The following is an 18,274-nucleotide window of genomic DNA, read 5'->3' as shown; positions in this document are numbered from 1 at the left end:
TTTTTTTGTATGTTTTCCTTTAGATAAATATAAGCAGACTTGTCTCCCAAATGGATGTGCGGGTGTATATAATGATTTGTCCACCTCCTTAATGATGAAGTCAGACCCCATTAGTCTACTGAACGCCTCAGTCTCCTCAGCCACTGGGGTGTCGCCACTGTTTCCCTCTGGGACTGACGACCTCTGACTTTAGCAGCGTAAAGGTTGCCTCCGTGGGGAACCCTGCAGCTTTGGGGGCATGTTCCTGCTGAGAGAAGAAAGCAGCATGTAAACACACAGTTGGAGATATCCAGAAAACAGTCAAATGAGACAGTGAGAGTGTTCATACTAGTCAAGAGACAATCCCACCTAATCCACATCCAACTCACTGATGTATGTCTGACTGAACTGTTTAAAGTTTTACGATTAATCTGTAATACACAAACTAAATGTTTGCTAGGTGCTCAAGAACCATTTCTTATTGTATTATAAATTCTGAAAACAGTTGGGCTCCTTAATATTTTTTATATTTTTGTGGAAAACATGATAAAAAAAAATTTCTGGATGTTTTGATAAATAAAAAAGTTCATTTGAAAAGACAAACAAGACTTTATCATGAACTGTTAAGTGTTGGTATGGAAGGCTGAGACAAGATGGCTGCGACAAACGAAAAAAAAAAAAAAAAAAAAACTTAAGCTTTATTGATTTCATATTTGGCACACCCTTCTCATCATCCAACATAAGTGTTTTTAGAGTTCAAAGAGTTTTCTCGAAACCTTATTAATTTCAGTAATAAGTAACAAGTGATTAATGTTGTATTCCTTAGCTGTCGGGCTAAGAGCAGAAAAACACATACAGTGCTGTTATATATGGCAGCCATGATGAAGACTTTCACTTCAAACTGGTAGGAGTGGTCTGGAGGCCTGGGATATGTTTATGCTTTGTTTAAAACCCTCTCTCACATTTGTTCAGCTGGGTTGCTTTTCTTGGCATTAAACCATGAGGGCCCAGCACTGCAAAATTCAAATCCCCCTCAACTAGGTCCTCTCTTGGCTTCATTGACAGTCTGCATCTTGCCAAGAAGAGATGTATTATAGATATAATATATATATAGTAGATATATATACACACAATGTAAAAAACACATTGTAGGTCTAACTTTAGCATTAAGAAGTTTTCTCCATGCATATTTGTTCTGCTCCGGTTCCTAACAACCTCTGATGCTGTTGAAACCCCCATAATGCATTGCAACATCTGTGGAGTCCATGAGCCCACGGCAAATTTTTTGTGGTTACTTATGGGATTATTATTCCCTGTGGAATGTGTATCTCTTTGTTTCAAGGGCATGTAGTTTGTGATTCATGGAATGGTGGGGTGTGTTGGACATGACTGTAGTCATTAAGTCTGAGTAAACAATGATTCTGTAAGTACGTTGAAAATAAGGGCTCTTCTGTTCATATGATAAGAGGATGTTTATGTAGTATTCATCAGGCAAGGTAATGCAAAGCATTGGTATCTCTTTGTGGGTCTTTTGCCGTTGCTTTTCTCTTTTATTCTTTGTCACTTTCCCCCGCCATTATTCTTAGGGCATATCTAAAGGCATTATTCAGCAGACTGATGTTTGACTCAAGGATTAGAAACAAATCCATTCCATTTAGCCACTCATATAACATGCAGCCTCTAACAAACCCTCAAGGACTTTCTCTCTCTCTCTCTCTCTCTCTCTCTCTCTCCCTAGGGCCATTTTTTTTTGCTCACAGCTGAGACTTGAAAAAGTAGATTAGATTTAAACTGATCCAGACCACGGATGCCCCTTTTCTGTAGACAGGTTGCCTAAAATAAGCTGGTATCGAACTAGAGACCAGAAACATTAGTCTGCAGGATCCTGCAACAAAGGTAATAAAGGTGTTTACAATAAAAACACCCAATGCTGAGACAAAATGTTATTTTTATCTAACCGTTTATGTGTACATATGTATATATATGTGTATATATGTGTATATATATATATATATATATATACATAAAGGTACATAAAAGTTGTCAGTAACAACTTGCACCAAGTTGCAATTGCATCAAAAGCAGTTCATGATATCAAGATGCTGCATTAAATAGCTTTTTACAGTAAAATGAGTTTTCATAACATGCAAGACAACAGTCACTGCTTTATTTCCAAATGTCACACATCAGGTGCGTTGGTGGCGCCATTTCAGATAGAGGGCCGGCATGAAGTGAATCTGAAAGGCGCCAGAGGTCTCACCTACTCTCATGGCTGCTAGTCCATTTGGCGTGACCCAGACTGGCGGGGTTTTTTTCATAAGGGCATCATGACAGATGATTTGCGAGGACACATGCAGTCAGAGATTGTGATATGAGAGAACGTGGTGTCCTGGATAGCAGAGGCTAGGTGTCAAAATGTTTATCCATACCATGGAGAGAACATATGACAAAGCTACATACCACTCTACCCTCAAAGCTCCCAAACAGTGTATTATTAACTCCACATGTCATTTTGAAAGAACTGCTGCAAATCACCCCATCTTATCATAGAGCCTTGAATAAATCATCTAGTTCATCAATCTAAACCAGATGAGCTCCAAAGAGGCGGCTGAGTCTTTAAATCAGGCCAATATGAAGTGACATTCTGCATTCTGTGTCAGGGCTGAATCAGACATAAAACATGCCCAGAGTCAAGTCTGACACTTTAGGTCTGATCAGTAGCACCCAGAGCAGGTCAAGATCAACACAGTACACAAAATGAGATCACAGTGAATTCCATTGTGAGTCACCGCATGTCATTTTAATTTGGCACATTGCTCCTTAGATTTTGAATATCTTTGATAATCAGAATAATTTTTTCCCCAAATTGTTAGTATACTTTGTTCTCAAATTGTTAATGTTGACAACATCAGCATTGCGCGACTACGTGTATTTAATGTTTTTTAGCGTTACCTGTAGATTTTAATTTCTGTACAGTCTAATCTTTTGCTTTTGACTACGGGTGAATCTCCAGTTGTCACTGATGATTGTCGTTTGGACCTTTCTGGATTACAATCCGCCATCTAAATGATACGTTTAATAATTCCAGCAGCTGTGAGAAAAGGCTATAAAAGATCCCCCACCTGTAGCATCCTCACATGCGATACTACTACTAGCCGGACTCCTTCTTTATCTATACAGACTTGACGTAATGACGCAAAGACATGCTCAAGTTTCTGGTGGATTTCCATACCACTCTAATTATAACACATTATTACAAGCATACCGTTGTGAATTGGGCTAAGGTAAGGAGATCGTTTTGAACACTGGCTGGTTAAGTACTTGCACAAAAATTTATTTTGGATCATTTTTAACCAGAAAAAGTTACGGGCCGCAGCTTTAAGAAAATGAGTCACACTAAATTTCATAACACCAATTTGCTTTGATTTTTAAAGCTATCTTCACATTTCAGCAGTTAATGTCACATCTGAAAATCAAAAAGGAGCTCCATTGCATTTCTTCACCTGAGATACACAAATGCAAAAGGTTTCCTGTTTTTCCTCAAAGAACACCAGTCACAGGAATAAAGATTGCTAAGAGTGAGGAGAACGATTAGCATTTCAGAAGTGTATCTAATGATTTTACAGTGTGCGCCTATACGGAATAGTTTGCGAGCAGAGCGTAGAGCTATGAAGGAGCAGAGATTAAATTCTACACACGTTCAGCTGTTTTCGCTGGCACAGGTCTGTGTTTACATAGTTGTGGGAATGGTGAGAGATGCCGTGCTCCGCTGTGGAAATCCACTGTGCTTGTGGAAACTGAAAAGCCGTCTACCTCAGCCCTGAGGTGACAAGCCACTTCCAAACTGGTTAACAAAGTTTAAAAGCCAAAGCTTTTAAACACAGATGTGCCTCTGGCATTCTCTCCGTTTAAAGTAACTGTCATTGCAGCATGGTTTGATTCCACTTAATTTCTGAGCGATCAACCATTAAAGATGACCAAGTGCCTTGTCTGGGGAATATGACTGATATAAGCAGGAAATAAGTCATAGTTATTCATAGTGCTGCGTTAAGTTGAGAATCTACTTGTATGATTGTAAGTTGGCACTAGGAAGCCATCTGTCAGGCCAAATATGGCAATGAGAAAGTATACTTGGAGAAAGTGGGGAGAAGAAGGTCCTCTGTGATTAATTAGAGATCCTGATGGCAAGGACAGGTGCAGTCTGGAGAGAAAGAGAGAGAAAAAGTGGTGAACAGTCCTTTGGGAACAAAACACTCTCTCTCACACACACACAACATTCTATCTGAGCACTTAGAAATGGCACTTCAGTTTAAGCACCAACACTTTTAGATATACATAGACACTCGTTTATCATATATATCGGTCTGTCTGTCTGTCTGTCTATCTATCTATCTATATTGCTTTGTGTTTTGCCAATATTGTGTTTAGACAAGGGATATTTGGAAATGTTGGAATATATGGTTAAATTTGTTTGCTCATTTGTTTGTGTGTAACTCATGAGTGATAACAGCACAGGTCTGCTCAAGGATGATATTTCGAATTCGAACAGTGGCTCTTACTGTCACTCTTCTGTGTGTTTCTAAATGCCTCTGGCCTGCATTGTTAGGCATAACGCATTACAAATAATGCGAGTTATGTAATCGGATTACTTTTTTTAAGTAACTAGATGTAACATTACTTTTACACTTACAACAAAATATCTTGAGTTATTTTTTCAAATAAGTTACGCAAGTTACTTTGTTTTAGTGCAAAGGCGTTGTGTGCATGTAAACATGATGGTTATTTTACTAGATATGATCATGCATTTACACATCTCACTTGCACAAAAACAGATTTTCAGCATTCCTCAAAAAGAATACAAACAGTAAAATGCAAACTCAGAATATTAAGCAAACCCACAATAATTAAATATGTTAAAGTTTTTCTCAGTCGCTTTGGTACATTTCTCGAATCATCCTCGACATTTGCAAAACAGTAAGTGCATTTCTCAAAAACAATTTGTACAATTAGCCCAACACCATGGATTACCTGCAAAAGCCAGTCTCTTGCTCAAAATCCTTAGTTCAGCTCTCAAAAATAAATATCTGTATCAATGAACATGTCAGTGCCATCAGAATGACAAGTCCTTGTGTCATTGTGTACGGATAAGACAGTCAAATTGCTTAGTCATGTTGTCAATATAACAGTGTACAGAGGGATGTTCTGATGTAAATATGGCTTAAGTTTTGATGACAATTATTGTAAATTGTAGGTTAAACCTTAGTGTATGTGGGAGTTTGATTACAAGAGACTGGACAAGATTCACATTTACGCTTTTACTGTTTGTACTATAATTTGTTGACAGACCATGTCATTGCGATACAGAAAGGAAAAGACAGCACTGCATAGCACAAAGAAATAAAAACAGAAAAACAAAAGTAGAAATGTGAACGTCTTACGGATATGTATAGAAATATCCTTAACATATTATGACAACTTGTTCAACCAGCATTTAAAGACTTATGCTATGAACTAATGCCTAAATGTTGTGGGGGTGAGACTATTCAACAAAGACCCATTATAATACATTTTGATCAACATGACATAAGCAACTGATAATGTAGGAAACGGCAGAGAATTGTACATAATCATTTGCATGGACGGTCACAAGCATTTGCAACTTGTTCAAAGAAATGAGAAACTGCTTTTTTGATGTGTACAAGTGACACAATGATGTGAAAATTGAACAGGTAGTTTTGAGAATTTCAATTCTGATCTGAGAAATGTGAATGAGAAAAACTGTAAATACTACAAATCTATACTTTATGTTTTAATCTCACTTTATTAATCATTGTCTTTGCTGCTGACCTTTGATGATCCAATTTAACAATAATAAACAAAAATTACTTTAGATAAATATCATAGTTGTGTTTCCTTTTTTGTTGTTGGTTTTATTGCTAAATTAAGAGTGTTGAATGTTCTTCTCCAGCGTCCTATTGCTCTGCAATCGAGAATGGTAGCACAGCTAAAACATTTAGTTGAGCTGCGCTACTGTACAGTTATGAATTTGCATTTCCTTTTGCATTTGCAATTTTCGTGTAAAAGGGCCTTTACATTTGCCAACAACAGAACTTTGAATGAAATCAGAACGCAAAAGTAACATAATGCATTACTTGTCATAAAAAACAACTAAGTAATGTAATTAGTTACTTTTTAAGGAGTAACGCAATATTGTAACTCTTTTAAAAGTAACTTTCCCCAACACAGCTGCCTGGCTACACATAAGTCAACAGTCACAGTGCTGAGCAAGCACTTGAGTTCCGACAGGTTTGTTCAGTGTCAGTTCTTGTTTGCGTGTGTGGCAGGGAGAAAAATCAGAGAAGGAGATGACATAGAAAGACAGATAAGGATAAGTGCACGTCTGAACAGATTGATGCACACAGATAAAATCAACTTCTACAGAGAATTGTGTACGCTAGTTTTGAATGGAAGATGGAGAATAAACTGAAAAGTGAAAATGAATGGAGAAATCTTGGAAAGAGGTCCAGACGGAAGAAGAGAACAAAGAGAGAAAAGGAGAGAGGTTGTGTAAATGATTTAGTGAGAATAGGACGTCCAAAAGTGACAGTGAAAGTTTTCATTCTGGGAATTGGCGTGAATGGATTTAAGAAGAAATGGCTGATGTCTCACTCATAAGACCAGTTTTGGTTTCTTCTCTAAAAATTTTATTTTAAAAAACGACTTTTTGGGACTTTAGCTTATTCACTGTATCCCCCAGAGTTAGATAAGTCCATACATACCATTCTCATCTCTGTGCGTGCCATAACTCTGTCTGATGCACCCACCGCTAGCCTAGCTTAGCACAAAGACTGGAGGTAACCGGCTCCAGCTAGCCAACTGCTCAATAAGTGATGAAATGGCTAGGAACTATTCTCTCATTCCTGCGTAATGATCAAGGAACTTTGCTGCCGTTCCATGGGTGCAGCGGCGCAATGATATTACACAGCGCCTGAAAATAGGCCAACTTCTGTCAACATAACCAACGTGACAACCTACTTGCACAGAGAGCGTGCTGGGGACTATTTTCAGGCGCTGTGTAATATCATTGCGCCGCTGCACCCATGGTACGGCAGCAAAGTTCCTTGATGTAACTATTCACATCACAACATGTAAATAGGAAAATGTTGGCGTTATTTTGTCACTTATTAAGCAGTAGGCTAGCTGGAGCCGTTTAACTCCAGTCTTTGTGCTAAGCTAGGTTAGCGGTGGGTGCGTCAGACAGAGTTATGGCATGCACAGAGATGACAATGGTATATATGGACTTATCTAACTCTGGGGGATACGGCGAATAAGCTAAAGTCCCAAAAAGTCAAAGTGTTCCTTTAGCTTCAGAAAACTCAGTTATAACGGTTTTCAAAATGATAAAACAATTATTAATAATTGAGCACCAAATCAGCATGAGAATGATTTCTGATCATGTGACTCTGAAAACTGCCATCACAGGAATAAAGTAAATTTTAATATAAATTTTGAAACGAAGAAAGGGTATTTTAAATTGTAAAAATATAAAAAAATATTATTTTACTGTAATTTTGATCTTTGTGGGCATAAGAGACTTTTTTATTCCAATCTTTTGACCGGTATAAAACACATACTTTCCATAGACATAATGATGTGTAACAAACTGTATATTCTATCCCCTAACCCTGCATCACATAAAACTATCTGCATTTTTAGATTTTAGCATCATCATTTCTAAGCTATTTTCCTCATGGGGACCAAAAATGTCCCCACAAGGACAAAGATTTCGGGTATTGTCATACTTGTGGGGGACATAACGTACACAAAAAAAAAATATGGTGCTATATGGCACTAAAAGTGGTTCTTGGTTCGTAATCATAGGGGAACCACTTTTGGTGCTATATAGCACCATATCTTAACAGGTTATGCGGTGCTCAGTCATTTAGTGCTATATAGCACCATTTTTTTAGAGTGTTAGTTGTCCCCATAACGTAGGTTTACCAGGACACACACACACACAGTTAGACCTCATATATCAGAGATGGTAAATCCAACAAACTCACAAAGTTTTAGTTTAGAAAAAGGCAAAGGGAAACTAGAACAGCTTGAATCTAGAGAAATACAGTGAGTAAGAAGTAAAAAAAAAAAGGAATAGATGGATAGATGTGTGGGAAAAGAAAAAGAAGAGAAAAGATAAAGTGCCAGAATTCAGCAAAAAGGCAGACATAGTGAAACAGATTAAGGAATGGTTATCACAAAGTTACAATGAGGGATAGACCAAAACAGAGTGAGAGAAACAGAAACCTCTATGACTGGATCTGCTTCAGGGACATGGAGAAAGGGCCGGTCTCAGCAAGGCCCCATGTAGTGTTTTCCCTGAGCAGCCATTTCTCAAAGCCTCTCCTAGAGGTGAGGACAGAGGCCGTCTGGCACATGCTCAACAGATGTCTCTTCAGAAACTGTCTTTTAACTACAGGGACAAAACTATCTGTATTGCCAGCCTGGACACTCCAAAGCTGAGAGTAATTACCATAGAAAACCAACCAAGGAATGAAAGATTAATTTCAGACATAGTTAGAATAGAAATTATTTTTAAAAAATCAGCTGCATGCATCATTGCTTTATGTTTTGAGAGTCTGTTTTCTTTTACCTGTCATTCGAAGTTTAACTATTTGTATAACCCTGATTACTTTGGTGTTCATTGCTCCAGGCTTGCATTATTGGGTTCATGGACAATGGCAATCCTTCTTACTCAATGATTAAGCCTTGTAATGCGTCCATTTTAACCGACTGAACTATAAAACACAAGGTTTAACGTCAGGCTCAGACATGTGTGCATGCTGTGTCGTCACACCATCCTTAAAGAGATAGTTTAAATGTATTATCATCTTTTCACCCATAAATAATCTTCTAAATCAAAATAAAAGAAAAGGTAGTTACAACAATAATGTTTCGTTATGTCAAATATATTTGCAAGCCGAAAAACAAGATGTCTAGGGGTTAATTAAACAAAAAAGTAACATGCCATATGGCACTGTAAATGCAATTGACCTCAAATGAGCCATGACTCCTCTAGAGAGATGAACTTACTCCAGAGACAACAAAGAAACAAACTCCAAAAAGACTAATTAAACGATTATCTTTTCAACCAATCAAAATGGTCAAAACTAGCAGAAAGAAAGAAAGAAAGTCAATGTTGTTTTTTCTCTTCTGTCCTCTGTTTGCGGGTGGTCACAGGTAGAGGAGGAGGATAGAGGTTCAGGGTTTCACGGCTGCAAGTTTCACACCAAAAGCAAAGCCCTCCCCTAAGAGTGTCCTGTGACCGCTGGGTCAGAGAGGGATCAGGAGAGGGGCAGAAACTCAAACCCAGAGAGACTGAATGGGGAGAGCTAGACTTCCTCCTGATCTTCACCTCAGCCTGGTGCAGACAGCCTATTAGAGGCGCTCACAGTCTCACAGGCCGGCTTATCTCAGAAACATGAGAGAAGCCGTTTGTCAGGGGAGCGGGGCGTGATCCTCCCAAAATCTGCTTTGGATTTTGGTTACAGCCTTCGGTTCATTTTAGCTCTGAGTACTTGCAGAGGCTTCAAAAGTGTGCTTTTGGGGTCTGATGATAGTCAAGTTTGTTTTAAATTTACCAGTATAGTAAAACAAAATGGTAAGCACCAAAGTTTCAACAAAAAATGGTTAATGACTGTGCAATGCAGATTTGGCTTCTTGGGGACTTTGTAATGACTTCAAATGCATAGTTGTCAGAGCATCAAAAAAAAAAAAAAACTAAACAAATGTAAAAGATTCCTTAAAGTTGTCTTCAGCGCATCTGCTGATCACAAAACGAAACGAAACAGTTTAGGCTGTTTGAAGTCCTTCAGCCCTCAAAAGCTGAGAGAATCTCAGTTTGGTGTTCAACATCTCAGTTTCTCTCCTACATTTCCCTCTCCGCATTTGCATTCCCCCTTTCCCTCCTTCCTATCCCCTGACTCGTTGGCCTCTGCTTTGCCCTTGGCTCTCTTATACGACTGTGACATTCCACAGGACAACCTGGAGCTCTGTGACGCCCTTCACTTCCTCCCTGCCAAGATGGGAAAACAACCTTCACTCCAAGAAGCCTTTGGGCTCCGCATCCAAAACGAGAAAATCAAGATCAACCTACACATGCTGCAGATTAGCAGCTATTTGCAGAAATGAAGAATTTATTGCGGTAAAAACAAAGGTTTTAAACTTGAAGTTTTCTGGTTTTAAAAGAAAACAGCTGCCTGAAATTTTTAGAAAAGCACATGATCAAATGCACAAGTAGTCAGAGGAGATGCATTTGAGACAGACCTTGGGGTGGTGTGGTATCTTCTTCCATACACCCCCCCCCCCCCCATCCCCCATCCCCCCTCCTCCTGTTTCCCCAAACTGTTTGTTTCTCAGTATTCCTCAGTAAACATCAACCTGAAAGACAAGACCTTGCCCTTACCCCCATCCTATCAAACCACACTATTTTACCACCCAAAGCCAAGCAGGAAACAATTTAGATATTTGCTTGGTCCAGTCCACAACCACCCACAATTTGTTTTACATTCCAATCAATGATCTTGCACAGTTCCGGTTAGTCTTCCAAGTATCAGTGACATTCTCACCCTGGGTTTTGTTTGTTTAAGCGGTTTCATAAGTACTGAACTGAAATCCATTGGGTTAATATTGGTTTAAAGAGTGTCAAGAGAGATAATGATGTTAATGAGAGATCTGGCATTAACAGCCAGAACTGACGCTGCGGTTTGAGTCAGCAGGATGATGAACTGTAAAGATGTGAAGCAGTTCCAGTGAAATGCAAAGAACACAAATCAGGTGTAAAACCGCACTTGCTAAATATTTCCTCACCAATGAAAGAATGGAAACAATGTGTGACCATGAGCGTTAGAGCCCCAACAGCACTTGGCCTCGGAGTTCACTGGAAATGAAAACTCAATTTGCACTCATTATATGGAAAACTCCACAGCAGTTCATTTGTACTCAACTGGAACCAGAGAAACAGGGAAAAACACAACTTTCAAGCCTGGTCCTGCATACTGACTTTTTCAACTCTATAGATCCTTATAATGACGCTGATTGTTAAAACAAGCAGTTTTCTCAAGGTACAGTGGAAAAATATATGACACCATGTCAAAATACTTACGTTTTAAGATATTCTAATCTGATATGGTGCTCAAGAAACATTTTTTATTAAACAGTTGTGCTGCTTAATATAAACAATATAACCAAAATTTATGCTCATACAATTATGGAAGCTTGTTTCTGCCACAGAATAAAAAATAAAAAAGGTAATTATGACTTTATATCTCGCAATTATGACTTTATAACTCGCAATTCTGATTATATATCTCGCAAATTCTGACTTTATAACTCGCAATTCTGACGTTATAACTCGTCATTCTGACTTTATATCTCACAATTCGGACTTTATATCTCACAATTCTGACTTTATATCTCGCAATTCTGACTTTAAAACTCGCAATTCTGACTCTATATCTCGCAATTCTGACTTTAAAACTCACAATTCTGACTTTATATCTCGCAATTCTGACTTTAAAACTCGCAATTCTGACTTTATATCTCACAATTCTGACTTTATATCTCGCAATTCTAACTTTATAACTCACAATTCTGACTTTATATCTCGCAATTCTGACTTTATAACTCACAATTCTGACTTTATATCTCACAATTCTGAGAAAAGAACTGATATAAATGATATAAAATCAGAATTGCGAGTTATAAAGTAAACATTGCGAGTTATAAAGTCAGAATTGCAACCTTATATCTAACAATAACTCACAATTGGGAGTTTATATTTTGCAATTCTGACTTTATAACTCACAATTTTGTCAGAATTGCGAGTTATAAAGTCCAATTATCTTTTAAAAATGTTATTTTGGAAACAAGCTTCCATATAAAATAATTTGCAATGGGAATAAAATGTATATGCAAAATGCAAACGGAAGCATTTTCTATAGTGGTCTTTCTGAACCCATAATCTTTGTCTTAATATTTGACAATGAAACCTTAAACAAAAAGAAAAGAAAACAGCAAACTGCTCCAGTTATAAAGGTTCCCACTGTTAAACAGACATTTACAACAATAATCTGACCTAATTGAGGAAAGTTTGCAAACCCTTGGCTTGGTTCTTAGTCCTTGACATTAAGTCCCCTGAAATCATCTGTATCCGGACCTCAAAAGAGCAGCTGACTTCAGTATGTGCAGCAAACTTCCGTTCTGTCAATTATGTCCAGAGAACAACGCTAATTAAAGCCTCTCTAATAGGGCATAGAAGGGACCAGATTGACTTTATGTGATGGGCAGACCAGGCGGTGAAGTATTTAAGTGTGCTTGACCTGTTTTGAAAGTAAGTCTGGATCCTGCACCAAGAGTCTAATTAAGGTTAGATTGGAAGTGAACTCAGTAGGAATGAACTGAAGCAACAAGACTCCTAAAAGGGATTAAGGAGGAACAAGAATACACTGACTTTCCATCCCAGGTCTGACAAAAATAACAAATGGCAGGAGCAGTCGAGTCCATGTGTGTGTGTGTGTGTGTGTGTGTGTGTGTGTGTGTTTCAAGACCCCTAAACATATTTGGCACACAATCATCCTGGACAGGAAACAATAGAAGCTAAATGGATTGCTTCTTGAGGTGATCAGACTCAAAATTTGCAAAATAATCAATTTTCAGAACATCCTAGGAAGTTCATAGGCAAACACTAAAAATTGAGTTGATCTTATATTTCACAGGAGTGAAATTAATGAACAAAAACAAAAGAGAACACCACATATTAAAACATTAGTTTGGAATAGAAAGTAGGACGTTTTAGCTGACTCAGACTGCATGTATAGAGCAATGTGTTTTAGCCAGAGTAATAAGAGACCCTCTCCTCTGCACATCAACAGGCTCTTTGTTTTGGTCAAAGGGCAGAGTTTAAGTGTGTGGGGTACACAGAAAGCAGGGTGCACAACTGGTGCTGGTCTGACTTACGAGTTAACACCCCCTCCCACCCCCTTAATGAAACATTAATGACTTATTGCCATGCATTCTTGCCAGGGGCCGAAAATGCAGTGAAGAAATGAAAAGAATCCATTGGGTTAAGTTTTACAGAGACACAAGTCATCTGAAAAGTCTATAAACCCACTGACCCTCTCACATGCTACAAAATGGATTACTGGGTCACAACCCAAACCTCAGACTATCGATTCGGCAACAGCATGAAGGAGTGATTTACCCCAAATCATCACGCATACAACATATAACTCATGTGCGACATGATCCGTCGTGGCTATTTGAGAAGATCCGTGTCTGAAATTCTAACACCCTTAATGTAATTAGATCACTTGCTACTTTTGGCAGGGTTCAGATTCTTCGTTAGATTAATTAAGTGTGGCACATATGTGTAGTTTCACTGGCTTTGAAGCCATCTTAAACAACCTTTGAAGCAACATGGAAATCAATGTCATGTCACTTCAGAAAGCAACTCCTGACCTGCAGCATTTAGAAAACAAACTACCTGTGATTTGATCCGCCCTGATGTTGGGTTTGACAGTGTTCTACTACTAAGGGGCAATGCGACACTCTTTTTATTCAAAAATACACTAAAAACCCAATTCATACATACTTTGATTTGCAGATACATTGTCTATGATGAGAATGTTTTTTAAATAATGAATTAAATTAATTGATCAAAAATGTCTTTCTCTCTCTCTCTCTCTCTCTCTCTCTATATATATATATATACATATACATATATACATATATACACTCACCTAAAGGATTATTTGGAACACCTGTTCAATTTCTCATTAATGCAATTATCTAATCAACCAATCACATGGCAGTTGCTTGCTTCAATGCATTAAGGGGTGTTGTCCTGGTCAAGACAATCTCCTGAACTCCAAACTGAATGTCAGAACGGGAAAGAAAGGTGATTTAAGCAATTTTGAGCGTGACATGGTTGTTGGTGCCGGACGGGCCGGTCTGAGTATTTCACAATCTGCTCAGTTACTGGGATACACAACCATTTCTAGGGTTTACAAAGAATGTTGTGAAAAGGGAAAAACATCCAGTATGCGGCAGTCCTGTGGACGAAAATGCCTTGTTGATGCTAGAGGTCAGAGGAGAATGAGCCGACTGATTCAAGCTGATAGAAGAGCAACTTTGACTGAAATAATCACTCGTTACAACCGAGGTATAAAGGCAAAGCATTTGTGAAGCCACAACACGCACAACCTTGAGGCGGATGGGCTACAACAGCAGAAGACCCCACCGGGTACCACTCATCTCCACTACAAATAGGAAAAAGAGGCTACAATTTGCACGAGCTCACCAAAATTGGACAGTTGAAGACTGGAAAAATGTTGCCTGGTCTGATGAGTCTCGATTTCTGTTGAGACATTCAGATGGTAGAGTCAGAATTTGGCGTAAACAGAATAAGAACATGGATCCATCATGCCTTGTTACCACTGTCCAGGCTGGTGGTGGTGGTGTAATGGTGTGGGGGATGTTTTCTTGGCACACTTTAGGCCCCTTAGTGCCAATTGGGCATCATTTAAATGCCACGGCCTACCTGAGCAATGTTTCTGACCATGTCCATCCCTTTATGACCACCATGTACCCATCCTCTGATGGCTACTTCCAGCAGGATAATGCACCATGTCACAAAGCTCGAATCATTTCAAATTGGTTTCTTGAACATGACAATGAGTTCACTGTACTAAAATGGCCCCCACAGTCACCAGATCTCAACCCAATAGAGCATCTTTGGGATGTGGTGGAACGGGAGCTTCGTGCCCTGGATGTGCATCCCACAAATCTCCATCAACTGCAAGATGCTATCCTATCAATATGGGTCAACATTTCTAAAGAATGCTTTCAGCACCTTTGAATCAATGCCACGTAGAATTAAGGCAGTTCTGAAGGCGAAAGGGGGTCAAACACAGTATTAGTATGGTGTTCCTAATAATCCTTTAGGTGAGTGTATATATATATATATATATAAACAAAAAAACAAAACAAGAGCTAATATAATAGGTGACCCATGCTGGCAAAACGAGTCGGAATGCGCATGGGATAATTTTGAGCTACAGGTCAAAATGTCGATTTTGGGGTTTTCACAAAAACTAGTTGATTAAGCCCTCGCGTCCTGCAATCCCAATGCTCCAAATAGCAAATACACATCTAAAATTATTTTTATTTGTACATTTTCTGAGAGGAGTACCTTTCCCTTGTCCATGAAAAACAATCTTACACGCGCTGACTGACAGATCCGAAGCATGCGCACAAAGTCAGACAGAGTGCGATCCCCGATATACACCGAAATGTATTTTAAAATATCTGTCTTGGCGAGTATTCACACGAACATTATCTGTTGTGTCTTAAGTGAACGTTTGGTTAACTGTGGGGGAAAAACATCTGATGTGTGACATTATTTTAGATCCGTGCAGTACAGGTCTTAATATCTAGACTGTCTCATTAATGTTATTCAAACAATTGTGGTCTCATGGAAAAAAAAGTTGAATTTTTTCCCCTATAGATATGGGACTTGCTGTGTGCCCAATTTGGTGTTATTACCTTGGATTTTAAGGTAAGGTTGCTAGGTGATTTTGTTTTGGAACCTTCAGAAAACTTTAACTCGATTTTACTCAAAACTGAGGCCCCGATCAGAGATAGAACGTGTTTTTTGCAGTGCCTTTTTATAATTGTTTCTATAGGCAGTGAGCGTTTTGTGCCCTGTTTGCGCCCCGTTTATTACGTTTTAGCCGCCTGCTGCGCCTAGCGTTTTTGTAGGAGTGCGCTGAGCGCCTGAAGTTGAAAAAAAAAATCAACTCAGAGATAGAACGTGTTTTTTGCAGTGCCTTTTTATAATTGTTTCTATAGGCAGTGAGCGTTTTGTGCCCTGTTTGCGCCCCGTTTATTACGTTTTAGCCGCCTGCTGCGCCTAGCGTTTTTGTAGGAGTGCGCTGAGCGCCTGAAGTTGAAAAAAAAAATCAACTCAGAAATCAGAAAAGCACCCAACATCATTCACGTTTTTTTCCATTGTCCAATCGAATGAATGGAGAGGCGGGCCTTCCGTTGTGGTGACGGTTACCTTGATTAAATTGGTTGGACAGCTGATTCGGGGGTTGCTTAGCAACATAAAAAAAACGCAGTGCACTGCTCTTTTATAAATTAAAAACGCCCTAAAATTAAAACGCCTTTTTTAAACCTGAAAAACACGTTCTGTCTTTTCGGGATTGTATTGACTTGTTAACAGGTGTAGCTCAGTAATTTTTTGTCAGATTCAAACAAATCATATATAATTTTGAAGGTTTTGATGTATGATGAATATATGAAAAATAACAATAACTCATTAACCATTAACAATAACTCATTTTGCCAGCACAAGTCACATATAATAGACATGTAATATAATATAAACGATGGTCAAGGGCAATACTACTCTTGAAATATCAGATAATTTGACCTTTATATGACAAAGCAAGGTTAGTTCAAGATGTAAATGTCAAGTGGTGTGACTTTATGAATTAATAATACATGATATTTGCAACAAAAAACAAAAAAACTATTTACCTTCATAAAATATATTTATTATATTAAACGTATTTAAAAACATTCACTGTATTTATCTAGTATGATTAAAATGTGTACAAACACATCTATTCAAAATGCTGATTTAAAAAAAAAAAAGATTGTTAACTACACCACATGACATTTTTAGTCATTAAATAGTTTTTCAAAATCATAGAAAATCAACATGAATTGAAAGAGAACGTCTTTGGCACGTTTTAAACTAGAGTTTTCTTTATTGTGGACAATCTTATATGTCACTAAGCCACAAGCATCTGCGTTTATGAAGCACAAAATGGCAGTTGGAGATTGACTGACCCCTCTCTCTCAGTCAGATGTGCACTCTGCCGAGTTAATCTGCACTTCCCTTCGCTCCCAGCATGTGTATAGTCTTACCTTTTATGCCCCACTGTAAATAGGATTAGTGTTTCAGTTGTCTGTGGGATACATAAAGGCCTAAAGCGCTGTTAGGGGTCCTTGTCTATGAAGAGCAGGTGGAGAGAGGAAAGAGAGATAGGGAGAGAAAACGATCTTCAAGCTGACTTTACGTTTCCAATTGTGGGAGGTGTGCGAATGTATGTGTGCCAGTGTGCAGACTTAAGATGAATAGGGGAGATAAGCCTCTGAGATTAAAATGTATGGTAGAAAGGGGTTTCTGCTGTCATTGTGTATGTGTGTTGGGGGCAGCCCTGTGAATTAGGTCAGGGGCCCAGGCCGTCTGCTGTCAAGAGCTGCGGAGCCGGTTCTGTCAAGGTGTCAGAAAAGTGGTTTCTGTACTCTAAAGCTGTAAAGTGAATGTCTCAGCACAAACACACGCAGTAACAAGGTAGTGATGGACAGGACAGACGAGACTGTTGGCTGAAGAAACTCAGCTGTGTAGCATTAACCTGTCAACATTCCAGTTAATGCATTGAACTAATTGCACTTTGAGTCATCGGTAGGACAGGAATTCTGGATGTGCTATAACTATTTGATTGATATGAATCAAAGTTTTGTCACTTATTTTAAATATTCAATCAAACATGGTATAGGGTGGAGGGTAAGTGCCCTTGAGTGAGCCACTTCACTTCGGGGAGCCTCAAGAGTGCAGTCAATCTCTCTCTCTCTGCCTCCCTTTTCTTCCCAGACATTCAGTGCCAAAGAACTCGGGTGCTTTTTGCCCTAAAAATATGGTGCTTCAAGACCTGTCGCATCAGGTTTTATGTCAAAGAAGGTTCACGCATGTCTTGTCATTGACGTCAATACTCGTCCATTGTCATTTTTGGGGGAGGGGCTATGACAGACAAAAAGTTCCTTTCTCGATAAATAAATGATTTTTTTTTTAACTATAAAAGGGTGGAGGAATTTTTTTAATATTTTATTTTTAACAACATGGAATAATACAAAACAGCAAAAACCTAAAGTGAACCTATTAAGGAACTTTTAAAGCAAAATCAATATTTAATTCCAGCTCTTTATAGTTATAGGCTACTTAAATATTCTTGAGATTTTTCTTAAAATCCATATAATTATCTAGGTGTTTCTGTTCAAAACTAAAGTGTACTCTAATGGACTTTAGAAATATATATATTATTGTCAATGAGATTTTTATTGATGACCATTCTGTATTTATAGTACAAATAAAGCATATTTTTAGAGTCCCTAGAACATAATTAGGATGTGAAAGGGTTAAGATTCTGATTTCTCCACTATATCACCA

The sequence above is a fragment of the Gobio gobio genome (assembly GCF_949357685.1).
Source record: "Gobio gobio genome assembly, chromosome: 5".
Taxonomy (NCBI): domain Eukaryota; kingdom Metazoa; phylum Chordata; class Actinopteri; order Cypriniformes; family Gobionidae; genus Gobio; species Gobio gobio.
The sequence above is the reverse complement of the archived record's forward strand: the minus strand, read 5'-3'. Positions refer to the sequence as shown.